General features: G+C 44.3%; 1 protein-coding gene across 11 annotated transcripts in view; it reads right to left on the reverse strand.

The window, feature by feature from the left end:
• The window catches only part of RPS6KA2 (ribosomal protein S6 kinase A2), a 507,583-nt gene that overhangs the window by 22,525 nt on the left and 469,353 nt on the right, over positions 1-15,705 (reverse strand). The window lies entirely within an intron of this gene.

Here is a 15,705-nt window from a genome sequence, read left to right on the forward strand (position 1 = left end):
GCGAGGGAAGTAACTTATCCTTTATTGTCTGGTATCTGTAAGCTCCTACTCCAAATAAATCCCCTTTATGAAAACCAACCAATTTCTGGTATTTTGCATCAGCACCCCTTTGGCTGACTAATACAATGCTCAACTCAGATCACTTAATATTGCCTAGAAATTCACGGCTACTCCTTTCTTTCTCAACCAGCATGAGATTTACATTAAAAGAAGGGGCAGGGGATACAAACCTTCAGACACTAATTTTAAGGTATTATAAGGCTGGGTGCAGGAGGGTGGGTTTGTAGACAACAACAAATATTGAAATGTGCTTTTCAGCCATCACCCCAAGTTCTGGGCTGGACCACCTTGTGTCTCTCGCCTTCTCTTGAGAGTTACATATCAGTCACAAAACGAGAGGAAGTGCGTGATTCTCACCAAAAGACGCCAGGACAGGTGACAGCACTGAATCTGCTGCTGTGGCTTAGACATGCCAGAGATTCTGTCTCGTTTCCACCGTCCCGCCTTCCCATCAGTGTGTGTGTCAGACGTCTTACGGTAACAGGTAAAATAGTTTTATCCCGTGGAAAGAGATGGCTTCTAGGGACAGGGCCACATGACTAAAAGTGAACCTTTGAAACAGGAAGTCTTCTTTTGGTTCAGGATGGGCCGTACCTTCAGAGGTACCCCAGTTTTATGCCCTTCCACCCCACTTTTATGGGGATGGAACTGGTGGGTGTAGGGGAGACCATTTGTGTGAAATCTACAGCAAATATGTTGCAAATGACACTCAGAATAGTAGTCCTAAGAAACACCTCCCTAACATACTGATTTGTGCTATTCTTCAATGTGAGTTCCACCCAATTTGACAATATTTACTCTTTGAACAATATGCAGTTGTTTTACTATTAGAGAATGAAGGTGATTTGCTTTTCAAAAACTTTTAAAAATTATTTTATTAATTATTTGGTGATTTGCTTTTTAATGAAAGATTTATTTTATTTCTTTCTTTCCCCCTTTTGTTGTTTGTGCTCTCTGCTCTCCATGCCCATTTGCTGTGTGCTCTCTGTGTCTGCTCATCTTCTCTTTAGGAGGCACCAGGAACGGAACCTGGGACCTTCCATGTGGGAGAGAGGCACTCAATCATTTGAGCCAACTCTACTCCCTGCTTCGTTGTGTTTCCTCTTTGTGTCTCCTTGTTGCGTCATCTTATTGCATCAGCTCATCGCACTAGCCTATTGGGTCAGCTGGCTGTCTTGCTCATCTTTTCTAGGAGGCAGCACCAGGAACTGAACCCAGGACCTCCCATGTGGTAGACGGGCACCCAAATGCTTGAGCCACATCTACTTCTTTTGTGATTTACTTTAATTTCTAATATGCCAAAAGATTCTAAACAGAGCTTTGCATAAAACTCAATTTCTTTTCTTCAGATGCACAAAATGTTTGCCTTACTTGGGCACACTGTTGGAACATTGTCTCCTAATCACCCTTCCTGCTGTCCCCTGCATTGTTATAAAAATTATGATAGTGCTAGTCCTTTTCTCCCCATCTTAGTCTTTTTTTTTTTTTTAAGAGTGCATGTTTGAAAATGTTTTAATGAAGAGATATATTTTGGAGTTTGCAACTCTCACTAAAAGTCTCAGTATAGATTAAAAAAAAAAAACAGTAGTAGATAATCCAATTTGGTATGGGTTTATGGTCATTTGGACAACAGAAGCTAATATATAAAGGCCACAGGTATTAGTCACCAGAGAAAAGCATGGGGCTGAACTGCTAAGTCTCTGAAATCTAAAGCTCACCAATTTGCTTGGCAGACCAAGCCTCCCAGCTTTCCCCTTCTTCAACTCCTTTACTTTTTTATGTCTATTCTTTATTTCATGAAGACCTTTATCTCCTCAATCCCTACCTACTTCCTTTTTACATCAGTTCAATTCTGACTTGAGTTGTCTCATTGATATTTTTATACCGCTCTCCGATTTGAAGGACAATTCATATTATTATTATATGATCAGATGCATAACATTTTAGGGTCAATGTTCTTTCTTTCTACATCACTCCATTGTCTTCCTGCTCCCAGCGTTGCTGTTGAGAATCTGATTGAACCCAGGACCCCAGACATGGGAGGCAGGAGCTCAACCACTTGAGCCATATCTGCTCTCCCATCTTAGTTTTAAGTATACTCTGCCTGAGTCTACTGCCCAGCTCTGATAACTTCACCGCCCTGTGATTGTGTGAGTCCAAACGACATGGGCTGTTAAGGAAAAAAACAACCCCCAAATCAAGCTCTCTGTCTTAACACAAAATTCCTCTCCTCTTGCTACATTCAATTCCACTGAAGTTTTGGCTAGAGCACTAGGATTACTTCTGCAATTGGAAATAAGCCAGGAGATAATGTGTTATTCTAAAGTGGATGTTGATAAAGCCTCATTCATATGGGTGGTGTTTTTCTTAACGTGACAATGCATAGCCAGATGCTAAAGGCACATCCTCCACACTCTTTGGGTGGGATGTTGGTAGACTGGCTTCAGGTACTGCCTCTGCCCCTAACCACCTGCATGGCCATTCCACCCCTGGGCCGTGACCTTTCTTTGCTATCTAAGAAGTTAAAGTATATTAGAGGAACCAGTGTAGTTCAGTGGTTGAGTGCATGCTTCACAGGAATAAAGTCCAAGGTTCAATTTCCAGTACCTACTCAAAAAAAGTCTTTAAAAAATTAGTAGGCGGCAGACTTGGCCCAGTGGTTAGGGCGTCCGCCTACCACATGGGAGGTCTGTGGTTCAAACCCCGGGCCTCCTTGACCCGTGTGGAGCTGGCCCATGCACAGTGCTGATGCGCGCAAGGAGTGCCCTGCCACGCAGGGGTGTCCCCTCTGTAGGGGAGCCCCATGCTCAAGGAGTGCACTCCGTAAGGAGAGCCACCCAGCACGAAAGAAAATGCAGCCTGCCCAGGAATGGCGCCGCATAACAGAGAGAGTTGACACAACAAGAAGATGCAACAAAAAGAGACACAGATTCCCGTGCCACTGACAACAACAGAAGCAGACAAAGACGACGCAGCAAATAGACACAGAGAACAGACCCCTGGGGTGGGAGGGGGAAGGGGAGAGAAATAAATAAATAAATAAAAATCTTTAAAACATATTAGTAGTAGATTGATTTCTTTTTCTTTTCTTTTTTTTAAAGATTTTTATATTTATTTTTTAATTTATTCCTCTCCCCCTCCCCTCCATTGTCTGCTCTTTGTGTTCATTTGCTATGTGTTGGTCTCTTTTTTGTTGCATCATCTTGCTGTGTCAGCTCTCCATGTGTGCGGCGCCACTTCTGGGAGGGCTGTGCTTTTTTCACACAGGGCGGCTCTCCTTATGGGGCGCACTCCTTGCGCGTGGGGCTCCCCTACATGAGGGCGCCCCTGTGTGGCACGGCACTCCTTGTGCATGCCAGTGCTGTGCCTGGGCCAGCTCATCATACAGGTCAGGAGGCCCTGGGTATCGAACCTTTGACCCTCCATACGGTAGGTGGACGTTCTATCAGTTCAGCCACATTGCTTCCCTGATTTATTTTCAAATGAAATTTCATGATAAAAGTGATGTCTTCTCAGCTTAACTTTATTTTTCCTCTTTTTTTTGTCTTTATTTTTTTAATGTTATGTTAAAAAAATATGAGGTTCCCATATACCCCCCACCCCTCACCCCACTCCTCCCCCCATAACTACAACCTCCTCCATCATCATGAGACATTCATTGCACTTGGTGAATACATCTCTGAGCACCACTGCACCTCATGGTCAATGGTCCACATCATAGCCCACACTCTCCCATAGTCCACCCAATGTCCGGTAACTGTCCCGCAGCACCACCCAGGACAACTCCAACTCCCGAAAAATGCCCCCACATCACATCTCTTCCTCCCACTCCCTACCCCCAGCAGCCACCATGGCCACTTTCTCCACACCAATGCCACATTTTCTTTGATTACTAATCACAATAGTTCATGAATAGAATATCAGTAAGTCTACTCTAATCCATACTCTATTCCTCCATCCTGTGGACCTTAGAATCCACATCTATATCAAGAGGGGGCTTAGATTCCACATGGATACTGGATGCAATCCTCCTGCTTTTAGTTGTAGGCAGTCTTGGCTCCCTGGTGTGGTGGTTGACCTTCTTCCCCTCCCTGTTAGCTGAGTGGGGTAGGTCCAATAAACCAGAGTGTAGGAAACATAACTTTTTATTTTTATCACTCTCACAGTGGGATGGATGCAACATAAACAAGAAAGAGGAAGGTTTTTCTCTTCTGTCATTACATGTTGAAGATATATTAAGTGAAAAGGCAGGTGTAGAAGGTATGTGTGGTATCTTATCATTTGTTTTAAAAATGGGAACCAGAAAGTAAATACTCACAGCTATTTCCTGTGCAGGCATACAATAATCCCAGAAGAAAGAGAAAATACTGTGACTTCCAGTGGCAAGGGGAAGTGGGTCCCTGGGTATATGGGGTTGCTAAGAAGCCCTCACTGTATCCTCATTTATAGTTTTTGAATTTGGAACCTTGTGGATATAGCATCTATTTAGAAAATTAAACAAAAATATCAAAATACATTCTGTAAGCTAAAATATGAGAACAATGGATCTACATGATACAAAATCTGGGATTATGAGTCATATGCATCTACTAACCCAATATCAATTTTATTTTCCCATGTTCCTTTGTTGCAAGTCTTGGGGGAAAATTCTGATTTACAGTAGTATTTGTAAAAATCACACTTTTTAAAATAGATTTTTACCTAAAAATCTCACTTACTTTTGAAAAATATTTTGAGACTATAATAGAAATCAATGCACATACTCAAATGTGAAGCACTCTAAATTTCAACACATCGACAACACTATAATGGTAAATGATTATAATTTGATACACAACGCATTTGAGCATGCATATTGATTTTTATTGCATTCTAAAAACAAATAGACATTTTTTAGAAATCAAAATTTGGTGGGACCCACAAAACCCCACTGCCAACAACTGAAAACCATGAACTGCCCATTCTCAAAGTTGACATTTAGAGGAAATAACGGGAAATAAAAGAAATATCTAGATAAAGGTGCGCTGGTCAGATGAGTAATGTCTAAAGGAGACCCAAGTAGGCTCAAATGGTCCTGGCGGTTTCCTTCTTGGAAGAGAAAAGCAATTGTCTGCCTGTGATGGTGTTGATTTGTTTATGGGGGAAAAGTAGGGCTTATTATTAGAGATAAGGACTTCTGTAGTGGTTTGCCTATTTTCAATTTAACAATAGTGGAAGCTATTGTAAATAATTCTACAAATGACACGACGAGGACAATGTATCGGATGCGTCTTAAATTTCATCTCATGAGTTGAATAAAGTGGAAAATTAAAAACAACAACAACACTGCAAAACACCCAGGGTTTTGGCACATTGCTCTTTTGCATGTAAAGCACGTGTGTTTGGAGACACTGCTCCCATCACAGGGTGTGAGGGTGGGTTAGCGAGTTTGAGATACCTGGCTTGAAAGGCAGGAATTTTTTTTTTCTTGAAACAACCCACATTTATTATCTTACAGTTCTGTAGGTTAGAGGTCCCACGTGGGTTGCACTGGGCTAAAACCAAGATGGTGGAAAGGTCGCCTTCCTTGCTAGGGGGCCCAGCGGGGAACCGTTTCTTTGCCTGCATTCCTTGGCCCCTGCCCTCCCTCCTCCTTCCTGCAGGGGGCGTCTTTTTCACATCCCATCACTCTGCTCTTCTCTTTGTCCCCCCTCTTCTACCTTTAAGGGCCCTTGTGATTACATTGGGTCCATCTGGATAATCCAGGATAGCTAGTGGAGGAATTTGCTCCACCCCAGCGGGGAGATGATACAGAAGAGTGGCGTGATGGTTAGGCTCATGACGAATGCAAGTGGGTAAGAGCACAGGCTCTGCAGCCAGCCCATCCCGGGTGGAGACCTGGCTTCACCACATACTGTCCATTGGTTTTCATCCGGTTATGGAACCTTCTAACACCTCAGTTTCTTCATCTGATGAAACTGGGGTAATAGTATTCATCCCTCTGAGTTGTTATGAAGATTCAACAAATTAATATGCATAAGGCTCTTAGAATGCCCTGATAGGTAGAAAACATTTGATAAGCATTTTTTTTATTCTTATTAGGATGATAAGATAGAGTTATCCTTATAGCCAGAGGTAGGGGATGAAGTGGCGAAGTGGCATATGACCCCGCCAGTTTGCAACGCTGGAATATCACTTTGGGTCCTCATTTCTGAATCTTCCTTTCAGGTCAGTGCCAAGGAGCAGTGGACATGTTTAAAAATGACACCAGGAGTCGATGTTTCAGTTGAAGGTTCCGGGAAAAAAAATCAGTTGTCACCCACTATGGGGGTCCATCTGAGGAGTGTGTAATTACATGACTATTTGCCAAAGAGTTGATGGGGCAGAATGAAGTGCTGTAAGTTTCCTGTGGGAGGAAGTTCCAAGCGGACGTGTGTGTGTCCTGCACCCTCACTGGATTGATCATCCAGTGCGCGCTCTGGGGACAATAAAAGCGGGTGGGACACCCATGGAATTCCCATGCAGGCTCTCCTTGAAGCCAGGAGCTAATCACTGGAGGCTTCCGAACAGAGTTTAAGGGAACCAAAGTTGGATACTGCAGTACTATGAGCTAGCTACAATGGGGAGCCAATATCTTCTCTATACCTGAAGGGGCAGGTGAGACAGCTAGGGGTTGCTAAACGAGGAGGGCTTTTGACAGGGACTGAGCTCTTTCTTAGAGGTTAATTCATGTGTCAACTTGGGTAGGTTATGGTATCCAGTTGTTTAGTTAAGCACACACTGGCGTGATTGTTACCATGAGGGTATTTCACAGATGGATTTGCATCTAGAGCCATCTGATTGCATCTACAGTCAACAAAGGAGACTCCCCTCAGCAGTGTAGGGAGTCTTCTCCTTTAAACAGTGGGAGTTCTTAAAAGCCAGAACTGAGGATTTCAGAGGCCAGAAGGAGGAATTCCTGCCTCTACTGAGTCAACCAGCCTCTCCTAGGGAATTCAACTTCACCTTCATCAGAGTTTCATATTTGTGGTCTGCCCAAGGAGTTCAGACATGCTGGATTTCAGAATTACCTTTATTGGAGTTTCCAGCTTGCAGCTTGCTTGCCCTGCTGAATTTGGACTTGCCAATCTCTACAATTGCGTACCAATTCCTATACATGATTCCTGTAGGTTCTTTTTTCTTTGGAGAACCCTAATACAACAGAGCCAACCTCTGCAACCCTGCAGGGAGGTGACATGGGATATAAATACTGCAATGTCACTCCCTCCCATCCCCTTCTCCTATGGTGTCTTCCTTTGGTGGAACTGACTGGAAGTCAAGGTCAAGAAAAGGGTACCATGGAAACGGTCCTTAATGCCCAGCTAGCTTCCCAGTCTCCTAGGGCACAGAGAAGTGGGGGGAAATGGAAGCTATCCAGGATGGAAAGGAAGTCCTACCGTGAAATTGTGGCAGCCATAGAATCCTGACGCCCACCATTCTGGTTTTCTACTTTTCCCTTAATCAGCTTATATTAAGAAAAGAAAGCAAGTTGGGCCAGGGCCATTTACTTTAAACCTCATCCGAGCTAACATGAACCTGATACACATCCTCAAGTTCTGTTTATAATCCAGGGTTTTGATCCGGAATATTGTCAGGAAATGCTAACTGCTCTTTTTCTGGAAGATTTCTTTTTTTTTTTTTTTTGGCAAGGAAGCTGTATTAGTCAGGGTTCTCTAGGGAAACAGAATCAACAAGAGATATCTGTCAATAGTATGCAATTCTGTAAGAGTCTCTCACACAGCTGTGGGGATGCACAAGTCCAGGTTCCGCAGGCAGGCTGCAACCAGGGGCTGCAATGAAAGTCCAGTGAAGGTTCTTGACAAGTTCTGGGAGACGCTGGCTGTCCAAAGATGAACTGGGAAGTTCTCTCTCAAAGCTGGAATCACTTCCGCTTTTAAGGCAGTCAATTGATTGGATTAAGCATCACTCATTGCTGATGGCAATCTCCCAGACTGATGTAATTCTAACCAGCTATCTATGATTTACCAAGTAAAAGTCAATGGTGACTAACGTCCACAAATGCCCTTATATTACAGTTAGCCCAGTGCTTGCTTGACCAAACAACTGGGCATAATTACCTGGCCGAGCTGACACAATAGCCTAACCATCACAGAAGGTAAGCTTTTTTTGGAAAGGTAAAGAAGAAACTAACTTAGCGAGCAGTGAGGTCGAGCAATAGTCCCTGAGCATGGAGGCTGCAGGGCCCACGAGAGAGGGTCTCAGGCTATCGTTGAGAAGCATCAAGAAGATGAACTGTCAGATGACGTTCCGTGAATTTCTTCTCTATGGGATCAGTTTCTTGGGATTGTTATTGGTAGACCTGCTGCTGCTTCTTTTTTAAAAAGATTTATTTTACTTATTTTTATTTATTTCTCTCCCCTTCCCCTGCTCCGCCCCTCCCCCCCCAGTTGTCTGCGCTCTGTGTCCATTCACTGTGTGTTCTTCTGTGTCTGCTTGTATTCTTGTCAGCGGCACCAGAAATCCGTGTCTCTTTGTGTTGCGTCATCTTGCTGCGTCAGCTCTCCTTGTGTGCGGCACCACTCCTGGGCAGGCTGCACTTTTTTTGTGCGGGGCAGCTCTTCTTATGGGGTGCACTCCTTGCACGTGGGGCTCCCCTATGTGGGGGACACCCCTGCATGGCAGGGCACTCCTTGCACGCATCAGCACTGCGCGTGGGCCAGCTCACCACATGGGTCAGGAGGCCCTGGGTCTGAACCCTGGACCTCCCATGTGGTAGGTGGACGCCCTATCCACTGAGCCAAATCCACTTCCCTAGGCCTGCTTCTAATTAAAGCAAGCCCTGAAGGATGGAGTCCTGATTCTGAGAATAAAATAGCTTTATAATCTTTACTATGTGGTAAGAATGAGTGAGGACTTCCCAGTAAGCATGTTTATGAATAAAGCCTCCTCTCAATATTCTGAGGCTTGAACAAAGACGCAGAGAAGGAGTGAAAGAAGCAGTCTCTCATTTTTCTTCCAATCTTGTATCCGCTCTATAGAAGGGGGCACCTGGGGGATAGTCTCAAGAAGTAAACTTGCTATGGTGTTGCTACATAACAAACTATATTTTCCCTTTCCTTTGAGATGCAAATTCAGTGTGTCTGATTATCCAGGAAACAATTTTCCTGCTCGATGGTATAGGTCAATGATTTTTCTCAGAAAGTGAAACATATTGGTATGTGTCAAGTACATTTTTACTCTTGGTGACTGAGATGGCAATGGAATTAGATGTGACTTCACCACCACTGAGACAGGTTTTCCTCTAAGCTTTTTCTTAAAGATTTATTTATTTATCCCCCCCTCCCCTTGTTTCTTTGCTTGCTGTTTGCTCTTTCTCTGTGTTCTTCTGTGTCTGCTTGTTTTCTCTTTAGGCAGCACCAGGAACCGATCCCGGGACCTTCCAGAGTGGGAGAGAGGTGCTCAGTCTCTTGCGCCACCTCAGCTCCCTGGTCTGCTGAGTCTCTTATTGTCTTTCCTCGGTGTCTCTTTTTGTTGCATCATCTTGCTGTGCCAGCTCTCCTGTGTGGGCCAGCACTCCTGCACAGACAGCTTGCCTTCACCAGGAGGCCCCGGGAATCGAACCCTGTACCTCCCATATGGTAGATGGGAGCCCAATCACTTGAGCCACGTCCATTTCCCTTCCTCTAAGTTTTTGGTCTTTGTATCCCTTCTTCCTCATCTCTCTCCTTCCGCAACCTTGCATAGCCTTGGAAAATCCACTTTGAGGTGCTGTAGTAGTTTCTGGCTCCTAAAATCAATACCAGTAGGTTGGCTTAAACAGTGGGAATTCATTGGCTCACAGTTTTGAGCTGGGAGAAGTCCAAAGCTGAGGCATCAGCATGTGATGCTTTCTCCCAAAGACCTTGGCATTCTGGGGCTGGCTGCTGTTGATCCTGCTCTTGATCTAGGCTTTTGGTCACATGGCAATAATGCCTTCTCCTTTTTCTTCCAGGTTCCATTGACTCTGGCTCCTTCCTATGACAACCTCTATGTCTGCTTACAAAGGACTCCAGTAATCCAGATTAAAACCCACCTGATTAGGTTGGGTGGCATCATCAAGAGATCCTATTCACAATTCCACACAAACCAGAATGTGGACCGAGGCCAAGAGCATGTCCAAACTAGGGCACACAATTCAATCTATCACAGGAACCTACTAAACAAGGGGTGGAATGGATTCAAAGGCTTGCAAAACATGTTCATTCTATACAGATGAAACAACTCGAGGAAGCACTGGCACTTCTCATTTGTTAAAAAGACAAATATTATATTTGAAACAAGGGTCAGAGAGCATGCAATCATTTGTAAAATTTAACAGACATCATCTCCCATAAAATTAATTTAAACAAATAATGCAGGGGAAGAACTCCAGGATTTCCTGTTGGAAAAAAATTCAAATGCCCAGGCCAATCAGTGTTTCATCTAAAAACAAGCCCTATTCATGTCAAACATCTGTCATTTCTTTTTTGGTTGATAAATTACATACACAGTATGCAAATGAGCATAGAAATGTTAGTTATTTAATATGGGTCTGGTGTGAACACACAGAGGAGTTTCTTCTAGAGAGCGTGTCCCAGCTTCTGTTATGTGCCTATTGAGCCCTATTTAACACTAGAATTAAGAATTAGGTGGCATATACTTTCGCACACTTGCAAGAATCGCACTTTAGTTTTACCCGATTCTAGTACTAAAATGAACTAAGATACTTTTCATAACATACCCATGGTATGCTACTGAAAAGAAGGCATAGTTGTTTTTTCAGGTATGTACTTCTCTACTGGAAAAGTTGACTACTACTGATGGTGGATTTTCATCTCCTACAGGAACCGTTCACAGACAAAGAAAGTGGATTTTAAAAAGTTGGAGCTATTAATGAAGAGGTGTCTGTGTGCATGTGTGTGTAATAAACTCATGTTCATGTTTGAATATAAAATGGACTGAGAGAAAGAGGCAAAAGGATACCTGAGCTCATTTAGTTTCAGATTTTCAGTTTCCTTTAGCTTTCTGCTATAGTTTCTGGTTCTGTGATCAAGAAAATTCCTAAATGGCCTGTTTGTGTGTTTCCCTGAGAACTTCTTTGCATCTTGCCTAGATCCTAGCATTATGTCTGCCACAGACATAAGGGCTCGATAAAAAATGTTGGGTGAATGGATGAGAGTAATCAGCCTATTGAACCAGGGAATCTGTGCAGAACTTGAAGAGGACTCTACAGACAAGAAATGCTTTATTGTAAACCATGGTGTAGCACTATGATATAATTGATGAATTCCAAAAAGAAATATTGGATTATGCTTGTAATCTGATCTGTACCTGGGCATGATGGAATTATCATTAGGGCATTGTGGGTGGGGACTCACAGATAAAAGGCATGGCAAAGGACAGATTTGGAGCTTTTGATGCAAGAGTTTTCTTATGTTGGAGTTTGATGCTGAAGACTTAAGCTGGAGCCCTGGGAAGTAAGCTCCCAGAGGAAAGAGAAGCAAGACCCTGGAAGGGAGGAACCTTGAAGCCAGAGAAAAGCAAGCCCTAGGAACGTAGGAACCCAGGAAGCCTGAACCCTCGCAGCCATCTTGGTCCAAATAGACTTTGGTGAGGGAAGTAACTTATGCTTTGTGGCCTGGAATCTGTAAGCTCCTATCCCAAATAAATACCCTTTATAATACCCAGCAGATTTCTGGTATTTTACATCAGCACCCCTTTGGCTGACTAATACACATGGGAATAAAACAATACTCCTAAAGAACCAAAGAAAGGGATGAAATGATTTCTAATTTGAAGAAGAGCTTCTGACGGATATTTCTCTCTTTTAAAAAATATTTATTCTTGACACCATCAAGAACCACAACGAATGAAAATAAGAAGCCTCTTCATTTATTTACACACATTCATTTTGCTCTTACCAGGTGCTTGCCCTTCTTGAGGTGCTAAAGACACAGTAAAAACAAAACCAAGTGCTTGCTTTCATCGAGCTGACATTCCAGTGTGGGTGTGGAGACAGACAATAAATAAATAAAATAGGAACTGGGTCAGAGATAGTAAGTGCCATAAAGAAAAATCACATGGGGGGAAGACGATAGAGACTTTAGGGTGATCAGGGAGACCTCTGGGTAAGGAGACCCTTGACTGCCGTGCAGCAGCCTGAGAAACTGAGGCAGCCAGCCCTACAGGTAATGGGAAAGAAAGTCCAGGCTGAGGGAGGGCAAGGCAAGACCATGCCTCATGGATTTCCAGAAGAGCAAGAAGAAGCCTATGGCTGGAGTGTAGTAGGCAGAGGAAGAGAGGGCTTGTAGGAGAGGAGGTTGAGGATGCAGCCGAGGCTGGGGTTAGGGCGAACTTTGGATTTTTCCCTGGGGGACCTGAAAAACCATCGGAGGAGGATTTTGAGCAGAGGAATGGCAAGATCAGACTCAGGTTTTCAAAGTTTAATTTTGACCACCATGTGGGAAATAGGTGGTAGCAGGCACAAATGGACAAAGGGGGGCCATTTAGGAAGCTGTTGAAGATGGTCCAGGAAAGAGATGGTTGCTGCTTTGACTAGGGCAGCTGTAGTGGAGAGGATGAGAACAGGCCAGATTCTAGATCGAACTGGCTCACAGAGAGACTCGGTACAGGAGAGAAACCGCAGGTGAGGATGACTGGTGGGGACTGAAGCACATTTCCTGTCGCGACATGGTCAAGTCTTTAGCAGCATTCCGTGGACCCATTTGAAACTAGGACCTTAGAAGATGCTATTGTTAGTTAAGGGGTGAGCTCGTTTGGAATAGGATCATCTTTTTTTTTTTCAGGAAGTACCAGGGATTGAACCCAGGACCTCAAACAAGGGAAGCAGCTGCTCAACCACTGAGCTACACCCGCTCCCTGCGAACAGGATCTTTGAAGACCCGATTTAGATGAGGCCACATTTGAATCAGGGTGAGCCTTCATCCCTAAGAATGGAGTCCTTATAAAGGGAGGAAATTCAGACATAGTCTATGGAAGCCTACGTCAGCAGAAACCAGTGGGGAGGACCCAAGGAGGGAGAGCAGGCTCTGTGATGGTGGGTTGCTGGAATGCTACAGCCTCTGGGAGAAAGCAAGACCTGCCAATACCTTGCTGTTTTAGTTTCTTGGCTGCTAAAACAGATCCTATACAGTGGGTTGGCTTAAACAATGGGAGTTCATTGGCTCACGATTTTGAGGCTAGGAGAAGTCCGAAATAGAGGTGTGAGCAAGTCAATGCTTCCTCCCCGAAGACCGTGTTGTCCTGGGGCTGGCTGCTGGCAATCCTTGGTCCTTGCTTGTTGGTTGCATGGACTGCACAAGGCACTGTTTTCTCCCTTCTCTGGGTTCCGTTGACTTCTGGTTTCTTGCTCTTTCCATGGCTTCTCTTTCCAGATCCAATTTCCTTTGCTTCTAAAGACTTCAGCCATGTTGGACTAAGGCCCACCCTCATTCAGTTTGTGCTCATGTTAACTAATAACATCTTCAAAGGTCCTATTTACATATGGTACACACCCACAGGATCGGGGGTTGAGACCCGAACATGGCTTTTGTGGGGGACATGACTCTATCCTCAATACTTGCGTTGAGTTTCTAGTCATCCAAACCTTGAGACAATAAATTCCTGTTGTTGAGCCAACCCATTGCGTGGTATTTGTCATAGCAGCTGGGAAATGAAGACAATGACTCAGTGATTTGGGCCTGAGTAACTCAAAGAATGGAGTTGCCATTTTCTGTGGTTGAGCGTGGTAGACAGGAGAGTGGGTCCCCTAAAACGTCCACACCTTAATCCCCCGGAACCTGTGAATATGTTACCTTACATTCAAAAGGAATGTTGTAGATGTGAATAAATGAAATACCTTGAGATGAGGGGGATTATCTTGGATTTTCCAGGAATTTTGCAGATGTGATTAAACGAAGTGTCTTTTTTTTTTTTTTTTTAAAGATTTATTTATTTATTTAATTTTCCCCCCTCCCCTGGTTGTCTGTTCTTGGTGTCTATTTGCTGCGTCTTGTTTCTTTGTCCGCTTCTGTTGTCGTCAGCGGCTCAGCAGCACGGGAAGTGTGGGCGGCGCCATTCCTGGGCAGGCTGCTCTTTCTTTTCACGCTGGGCGGCTCTCCTTACGGGGCGCACTCCTTGCGCGTGGGGCTCCCTTACGCGGGGGACACCCTTGTGTGGCACGGCACTCCTTGCGCGCATCAGCGCTGCACATGGCCAGCTCCACACGGGTCAAGGAGGCCCGGGGTTTGAACCGCGGACCACCCATATGGTAGACAGACGCCCTAACCACTGGGCCAAAGTCCGTTTCCCTAAACGAAGTGTCTTGATATGAGAACGTGAGAAGGATTACCTTGCATTTTCCAGGTAGACCCAATATAATCCCAATATAATCCCCTACCTTAAGTAGGGGATGTAAGAATTCATAGTAGGAGACATGGTGATAGAAGTAAAAGTTTGGAGTGAATGGAGGAAGGGGTCAAGGGCAGCATTGGAAGGCTGGAAACGGGAAGGATATGGAGTTTCCCCTACAGCTTCTGGAAGCATCCAGCCCTTCTGGCACCATGACTAGCCCCATGAGAATGGTGCTGAATTTCTGACATCTAAAACTTTGAGAAAATAAATATATTTTTAGGAGGTACCAAGGACTGAACCGAAAATCTTGTACATGGGAAGCAGATGCTCAACCACTGAGCTACACCTGCTCCCCAATATGTGTTGCTTTAAGCCACTTCACTTGTGGTAACCTGTTACATTAGCCAAAGGAAACAAACATATGGAGAAAGACAGGGGGAGAGAGTGGTAGTGGGGAGTGTCAAGAATTCAGTGTTGGCCGTGTTGAATTTGACATGCCCTTTAGATCATCACGTGGAGATGGCAGGTAGCCGAGTGGGTACCCAAGGTTGATATTTATTATTGATTATAGAAAAGCACACGCCAAGCAGCCCACCTGCTGGAGGTGCTAAATGCAAGAGAAATCAATGTATTTGCGGCCACCCTTGAGGCGTTTTCTGTTCAACTGAATTACACATATCTGGCAATGTAGCTTCTCAAACGTGTTTCATGGAGGATGCAAATGTCCCAAATGACTACATTCAGGAAGCTTCTTTGAGTAGAGAAAATTGATTGGCTACTGGGACAGACGGAGTCGCCATTCTATCAGGAGATAGCAAAAAACTGCTATTTTCCATCTTGTCTGAATCCTCTGCTCCTATTGGTAGAAATGTTTATCTGCCTCAGTCATCCATTGCACTATGAAAACGGCCAGACTGTCTCTTTCCTGGGCAGTCTAAACGTTGCTTGCTTCCCTTTTTATTGTATGGTGAGTCCACTGCTCGGAGCCTCAGCTCCGGTACTGGTGAAAGCACTGAGGGTTTGTGAACCTGACTCTTGCTCAAGCTGAAGTTCTTCAGATCGTTCACGTTGCTTCCTCTGTGAAGTTTTCCTTCCAAATCTTTTTTTTTTAAAAGATATATTTATTTATTTATTGCCCCCCACCTTGTCCTGCTGTTTTTTCGCTGTGTCCATTCGCTGTGTGATCGTCTGTCTCTATTTCTCTCTTGTTTGTCTTCTCATTTTTTCTCCTCTAGGATTCATTGGGGTTTGATCCTGGGGACCTCTGATGTGGAGAGAGGTTCCCTGTCAGTTGTG

This window comes from Dasypus novemcinctus, chromosome 28 (assembly GCF_030445035.2).
Source record: "Dasypus novemcinctus isolate mDasNov1 chromosome 28, mDasNov1.1.hap2, whole genome shotgun sequence".
Taxonomy (NCBI): Eukaryota; Metazoa; Chordata; class Mammalia; order Cingulata; family Dasypodidae; genus Dasypus; species Dasypus novemcinctus.